Below are 8,311 nucleotides of genomic sequence, written 5' to 3' on the forward strand. Positions count from 1 at the left end.
AAAGAATACAAAACTCTATTCCTATACAACTTCATCTTCACTTTATATTACTGATGTCACAAATAACATCTTCTTACACTGTTTGACCAATAAAATCAAATTATAATTTTCATGAATTTGTCTTTTAAATCATGTACCAAATTAAAAAATATAGTTACAAACCAAAGTTGCAACAATACTGGCTTTTATATTTGCACATATATTCACTTTACCAGAGACCTACATTTCTTTAAGTATCTTTGACTTCTGTCCTGTGTCCTTTCATTTCAACCTGAAGAACTCCCTTTAGTATTTCATGTAGGGCAGATCTAGTGGTAATGAACTCTCTCAGCTTTCGTTTATTTAGGAATTTCTTAATTTCTTCCTTATTATTGAAGTGTAATTATGATAGATACAGTATTATTGATGTTACTTTCTTTCAGGACTTTAAACAAGTAATACCTACTGCCTCTGGCTTCCAAAGTTTCTGATGAGAAATCACTTTATAATCTTCATTTCAGTTCAGTTCAGTTCAGTCGCTCAGTCATGTCCGACTCTTTGCGACCCCATGAATCGCAGCACGCCAGGCCTCCCTATCCGTCACCATCTCTCCCAGAGTCCTTACTGAGGCAAATTTATACATGATGTGTCACTTCTCTCTTGCTGCTTTCAAGGTTATTATCTCTTTGTCTTTGGCCTTTGACAGTTGATTATATATAATGTGCCCAGGTGTGGATCTCTTTGTGTTTCTACTTGAAGCAATGATTTATATCTTTCAGAAAATCTGGGAAGTTTTTGTCCATAATTTCTTCAAATAATCTTTCTTCCCTTTTCTGTCTCTATTCTTCCTTGGACTCGCATAATGTATATGTTGCTTTGCTTGATAGTGTCCTAAAGTCTCATAGTCTCATCATTTTTGTTTCATGCTTTTTTATTTCTGCTCTATATTCAAGTTCACTGGTTATTTCTTCTGCTTACTCACATCTGCTGTTGAACCCTTCGAATGGATTTTTCATTTCAGTTATTATACTTTGAGCTCCAGAATTTCCTTTTGGTTTCTTTTTAGATTTTCTCTTTGTTGATATTATAATTTTGTTAATACACTTTTTCATAATTTCCTTTAGTTCTTTGTACCTTCACCCGCACCCCCTCCCCCATTGCCTTCTTGAGTATATTTTTTAAGAAGCTAAATGTTTAAAAATATTTAATTATTTGGCTGCACTGGATCTTAGTTGTAGGATGCAGGACCTTTGATCTTTGTTGCAGCATGTAAAATGTTTAGTTGCACCATTTGAATTCTTAGTTATGACATGTGGGACCTAGTTTCTTGACCAGAGATTGAACCCAGGCTCTCTGCATTGGGAGCATGGAGTTTTAACTACAGGTTTACCAGGGAATTCCCCAAAATAGACTTTAAATAAAAAAGTTTACAAGAGACAAAGAAGAACCTTGTATATTAATAAAAGATTCAATACAAGAAAAATAATTGTGTATAAGCATTTATGCACCTGATGGTAGACCTTCAAAATCTATGAAGCAGAACTTGACAGAGTTGAAGTGAGAAACAGAAAGCTCTACACTAATAGCAGGAGAGGTCAATACCTCACTCTCAATAGCAAGGTAACAGAGGACTTGAGCACCACACTAAACCAACTAGGTCTAGCAGAGAAACACAGCACGCTCTGCCCAACAATAACACAGCACACATTCTTTAAAATACACAGCTCTTTTCAAGTATAATGGAATTAGGTCACAAAGTCTCAACATTTGAAAAGATAGATATGGTGTGATGTATATCCTCTGATCAAAACTGAATGAATTAAGAAATAAATAATAGAAGGAAAACTGGAAAATTTGTAAACTTGTGGAAACTATACATTAATTTTTAAACTCTTAAACAATCACTCAAAAAACAAATCACAAGAGAAATTAGAAAATAATTAGAGAAGAATGAAATGAAAATACAATATACTAAAACCCATGTGATGCAGTGAAAATGGTGTTAAGAAGGTATTTATAGTTGTTAACACAACATTAAAAAACAAGAAAGACTGTAAATTGATAGTCTAACTTTACAACATAAAGAATTGGAGAAAGAGGAACAAACTAAACCCAAAGCCAGCAGGAGGGAGGAAATAATGAAGATTAGAGCAGAGATAAATGAAATGAAGAATAGAAAAACTGTATAGAAAATTAATGAAATCAGAAATTGGTTCTTTAAAAGCATCAACAAAATTGACAGACCTTAGTCAGAATCAAGAAAAGGAAGAGGGAAGGCTGCAATTATAAAATTTTAAAAATGGAAGTGGGGACATTAGTACAAATTCTACAGAAATAAAGTGTAAGAGAGTACAATGAACAATTGCATGCCAACAAATTAGATAAATATAAAATGAACAAATTCCTAGAAACACAAAATTTACAAAGAATAAATTAGAAAGAAACATAATCTGAATAGACATAAAACTAGTAAGCAGATTGAAGCAGAATAAAATATCTCCCAATAAAGAAAAGTTCTGGGCCTGACATCTTCACTGGTGAATTCTACCAGACATTTTAAGAATGAACACTAATACTCCTCAAATTCTTCCAAAAAATCAGAGGAAGGAACACTTTCCAACTCATTCTATGAGAACAGCATTGCCCTGACATCAAAGCCAGACCAAGGTACAAGATGAAACTACAGAACAATATCCCTCATGGAAACTGATGCAAAAATCATCAACAAAATATGAGCAAACAGAATTCAGCAGCATGTTAAAAAAAATTATACAGCATGACCAAATGGGAGTTATTTGTTAAATGGAAAAAATGTTACAACATACTAAAATCAATCAATTTAATATGCCACATCAACAAAATGAAGGGAAATAAACCCATTGTATCATCTCAATTGATGCAGAAAAAAATTTCACAAAATCCAATATGTTTTCATGATTTAAAAAGAAAACACTCAGTGAATGAGGACTAGAAGGAATACTTCATCACAATAAAGGTCATGTATGGAAACACCCACAGCCAACAGTGTGCTCAGTGATGAAAGACTGAAAGCTTTTTCTCTAAGATCAGAAACATGGCAAGGACCCACTTTAATCACTTCTTTTCAACATAGTTCTGGCAGTTCTAGTCAAAGTAATTAGGCAAGAAAAAGAAATAAAAGGCATCCAAATTGGAAAGGAAGAAGTAAAATGATCACTGTTTGCAGATAATGTGATCTTACATGTAGAAAACCCTAAAGATTCCACAAAAATACTTGTTAGAACTTAAGAAATGAATTCAGTGAAGTTGCAGTATACAAAGTCAACCCATAATCTTCATACATGACACAGTTCTGTACACAATTCAGAAAGCAATTCCATTTATAAAGGGATCAAAAAGAATGCAATACCAAGGAATCACCTTCCTTAGTAAAAAGGAGGTGAAAGACTCATACACCGAAAACAACAAAACATCACTGAAAGAAACTGAAGATGATGCAAATAAATTGAAAAACTTCCAGTGTTCCTGGGTTGGAAGACAGTATTGTTAAGATGTCGATACTATCCAGAGCAATGTACAGATCCAGTGCAATTTGTATCAAAAGCCCAATGACAGCTTTCACAGAAAGAGAGAAATACACCCTAAAATTTATGTTGGAACCTCAATAGCCAAAACAATTTTGACAAAGAACAAAGACAGAGCGCTCACATTTCCTGATTTAAAGAATTATCACAAAACTATGTAAGCAAAACAACATAGTATTGGCATAAAGCCAGAGAATAGAATAGAATAGAAAGCTCAGAAATAAACACCTGCATGTATGGTCAAACGATTTTTTGATAAGAATACCAAGACCATTCAATGGGAGAATGGGCAGTCTTTTCAACACATGCTGGAAAAATTAGGTATCCCCTTACAAAACAAAGACGTCAGACCCATACTAATACCATATACGCAAGAGACCAAAGACCTAAACTTAAGAGCTGAAAAACTACAAAACTCTTAGAATAAAATATAGGACAAAGTTTTCATAACGTTGGATTTGGCAATGATTCCTTGGGTGTGACAGTAGCAGCCCACTTAGCAAAAGGAAAAGGAAACAAAGTTGACTTCATGAAAATTAACTTTTTCATCAAAAGTCACTGTCAACATAGTAAAAATACAACCCACAGGATGGGAGAAAACATTTGCAAATGGTATATCTGACAAAAGATTAATATGCAGAATATAGAAAGAGCTCTTAAAACTCAACATTAAAAAATGAAACAAAAAAACAACCTATTTAAAAAATTGGTGAAGGACTTGAATAGACGTTTCTCCAAAGAAAATATATGAATGACTAATTAGCATATGAAAAGATGCTCATTAGGGAACTGAAAATCAAAACTACAATGGGATACCACCTCACACCCATTAGGATGGGTACCATCAAAAAACCAGAAAATCGCAGGTGTTGGCAAAGAAATGGAGAAATTAGAACACTTGTGCACTGTTGGTAGTAACATAAAATGGTATAGCTGCTGTGGAAAAAGGTATGGTAGTTCCTCAAAAAATTAAAAATAGAACTGCCATATGGTCCCATAATTCCATGTCTAGGTATATTCTCCAAAGAACTGAAGCAGAGTCTGGAAGAGATTTTGTACATCCATGTTCACAGTAGCATTATTCACAATAGTCTGAAAGTGGAAGCAAGTGTCCTTTGATGGATGGATAAGCAAAATATGGGTGTATACATACAAGGACTGTTATTCAGTCTTAATAAAGAAGGAAATTTTGCAATATGTTATAAGATAGATAAATCTTGAGGACATTATGTTAAGTAAAATAGACCAGTAACAAAAAGACAAACACTGTATGATTCTACTTATATAAGGCAGTTAGAGTAGTCAGATTTATAGAAGCAGAAAGAATGGTGGCTGTCAGAGGCTTGGGAGGAGGGGAAGATTGGGTGTCAATGTTTCTTGATATCGAAGTTCAGTTTTACAGGGTGAAATGAGTTAAGAGGATCAACGATGTTGATGGTAGCACGTATTTATATTTAATGTATCTAATACCTCTGAACGGTACACTTAAAAATGAATAGATGGTAAATTTTGTTATGTGTGTTTTATGAACATAAAAAAGGTGTACACACTACTTGGCCATGAAAAAGAAGGAAATCATGCCATTTGCAGCAACATGGATGCAACTAGAGATTATCACGCTAAGTGAAGTCAGAAAGACAAATATCATATGATATCACTTAAATGTGGAATCGGAAATGATGGCACACGTGAACCCATGTACAAAATAGAGACAGATTCACAGAGAACAGAGAACAGACTTGCGGTTGCCAAGGGGGAGAGGCGGAGGGATGGACTGGGAGTTCGGGGTTAGCAGATGCAAACTATGACATTTAGAATGGATGAACAAGGTTCTAATGTATAGCGCAGGGAACTATATCTAACCTTCTATGATGAGCCATAATGGAAAAGAATATATATACATATGTGTGTGTGTATAACTGAGTCACTTTGCTATACAGCAGAGATTGTCACAACATTGTAAAGCAACTATACTTCAGTAAGAAAAGTGTATGCACAAAGAGCTGTGGTTTTCAGCAGTTTGGATTTGGGGAGGGGGAAGGATGAATAGGTGGAGCACACCAAGGGGGTTTTTAGGCCAAGACACTATTCTGTATAATATTGTGATAGTGGATACATGTCATTATACACTTGTCAAATCCCATAGAATGTGCAACACCAAGAGGGATGTTCACATTCACATAGAATGTGAACTATGGACTTCAGTGAATAATAAGTCAATATTAGCTCATTGATCGCAACAAATGTGCCATACATTAATGCTGGATGTTGATACTAGATGAAACTTTCGAAGGGATAAAGGGGCATCTGGGAACTGATACCTTCTGCTCAGTTAAATACATTTTTTTTTAAATTAAAAGATTTACAAAGCTGTGTTTGCTCAGTTTTTCTATAAACATAAGACTACTCAAAAATTATTATTATTATTTTTTAAGAAGTCTTCACATTGGGGAACAGGATCATGGGACCACTGCTGGTTGCAAAGGAGGCTGGGAGAGCAGGGAAGAGCATCTTTCACCTTGGCTGTAAACACAGCCCTTCACCACATAGAACCAGGATCTGATGGCAAAGACGAAAGCTCCACTAGATGACCAGGCTTGAGATCTTAACTTGTAGGCTGGTTACCCTCCAGGAGCCAGAAATTACCAGAGGCTGTTCACATCCCTGCTAGTCAGAGCATAGCACACATACCTAGTCAGGCGCCACTGCCTGGACCAGTGATCAGCAGAGCACTGCAGTCACACCCTTACCTCTCAGCCCAGACTGCAGACCCTCTGCAGGCTCCTGGGGTGCACAGCGGCCAGGCAGGGAGCTGAGTCTGCCAGGCATCCCTGACCGCAGGAGGGCCCTCCTTGCCACCTCCTGAGCTTAGGGATGGTGTTCAGTTCCAGTTCTCTGTCTGCTACTGCTCGGACATATTCAGTCTCATTAGTAATAAAGGAAAATTGAAAATGAGGCATCGTTTTGCAGTTCTTAAATTTGTAAATCTTGATAACAGATCGAACACACCGTGAAGATGAGGCTAGTGATTTGGCATTTTTGATTTTTGCTGGTGTCAGTGAGAAGAATCACAGACCTTGGGATATTCATGGGTGTCTACCATCACCAGACACCAATCAGAACCAATCAGCACTGATCAGTAATTATCAAGATAATTACTCAATATATCCTAGATTAGATTAGCCGAAGGAGAGAGCTGATGAACTGTGTGTACTTAGGGTTGTAAACCTGGTACTCTTTAACACTCCAATCTCATCTCTAGAATCCCGGATTGAGGAAGGTAAACATGAAACAGAGGAAACAGAGTTAGGCAAGAAGATAGTCACCCAAAACTTGTTTATTGGAAGCAGCCTGACCTTTGGCACGAGGAAAGCAGACGATCCATCACTTTGTGGGACACAACCCAGTGACACATGAGCTAGTCAGAGAGTAAAGGGAGCGTTGAGTCTGCGTTCAAAGTCAGGAGATAAAGCGGGATACAGGGGTGTACAGTATCACAGCTGAAGTCTGTGCCCCCGGGCGTGACCTCAGAGACCCCACATGCACAGGCAGCCAGGTGGTGCATCTGTGGCTGAGCATTTTCCTCGGTAACTCAGAACTGGGTGGTTCTGCTCTCACCCTGTGTGTGTCTCAGAGAAGACCGCAGATACCATACATCTGGGCTCCGTCGCTATGGGCCTGCCCTGGGCACAAACTAGACCAAGGGGGTGTGCCTGGGGGCTCCACACATGGCAGGGGGGCCTGAGACTGAATCTGCAGGGAGCATCCTCAACCAGCAACCAAAGGAAATGATGGACAAGCTCACACCCTCCGGGGCAGGCTCCCCACCATTTCCAGGTAGATCTCTGGATGCCCACATGGGAGCCTACTCCTTTTTTTTTGACTGTAGGATCTTAATTCCCTGACTAGGGATTGAACCTATGCCCCCTGCAATGGACGTGCAGAGTTTTAACCACGGGACCACCAGGGAAGTCTCAAGAGCCCACTCTTCAATGCACCCTGGTCGATCCTTTCCATGTCCTGGCTCATCCCTGGTATCTGGTACTGCCCTCTGGGATCACCTTCCAAATCAGCTATTCACACTGGAATCCCTGTCTCAGCATCTGCTTCTCAGGGAAGACATCTAGGAAAGAGAACAGAGCCCATAGATGTGGGCTGGAGTCCTCAGCATCTACCGGTCAGGGTGTGTGGGGGCAGGGCCAGGGAGATGCTGGAGGGAAGTCACTGCGCACAGGCAAGCCCTGGGCCATTGACTTTCCTCTCCACTGTGGCTGATTCCAGGTTTAGGGATCTGTCTGCTCCTGCCCCGGCATCCCCCCTTGGCGTCTGGTTCCCTTCTTCTTGGCTTCTGTCTTCCCCTGTATGTGTTGGGTAGCTCCCTCTGAGTCAGGCCAGCGTCCATGAAACAAACACAAGGCCAGGGAGATAGCAGGTCTTCCTGCAACTGCCTCTGGCAGGTGGCCACAGGGGAGATAGTCTCCATAGGCTGCCTTTATCAGCTCAGCCTTGGCATGGGGGCCAAGGTCTGGCCCATTCCGGTGATAGTGAGCCCAAGGAAGGCTTCAGAGATCCCTATCTGGACGGAGCAGGGGTGAGTGCAGAGTACCTGGGCCCATTGTGGGTGGGGCTGCTCGCCTGGGTCTGCCAGCAACACTCAGCCCCCTCCACGGTGGGTGGGGACAGACCCAGGCAAGGGACATAAGGGAGGAGGCCAGGGCTGAAGAGCGAGGCTGTGACTCTCAGCCCAGGGGTCTCTGTGTGCCGTCAGA

This window comes from Capricornis sumatraensis, chromosome 5, assembly GCF_032405125.1.
Source record: "Capricornis sumatraensis isolate serow.1 chromosome 5, serow.2, whole genome shotgun sequence".
In the NCBI taxonomy this organism is placed as follows: Eukaryota; Metazoa; Chordata; class Mammalia; order Artiodactyla; family Bovidae; genus Capricornis; species Capricornis sumatraensis.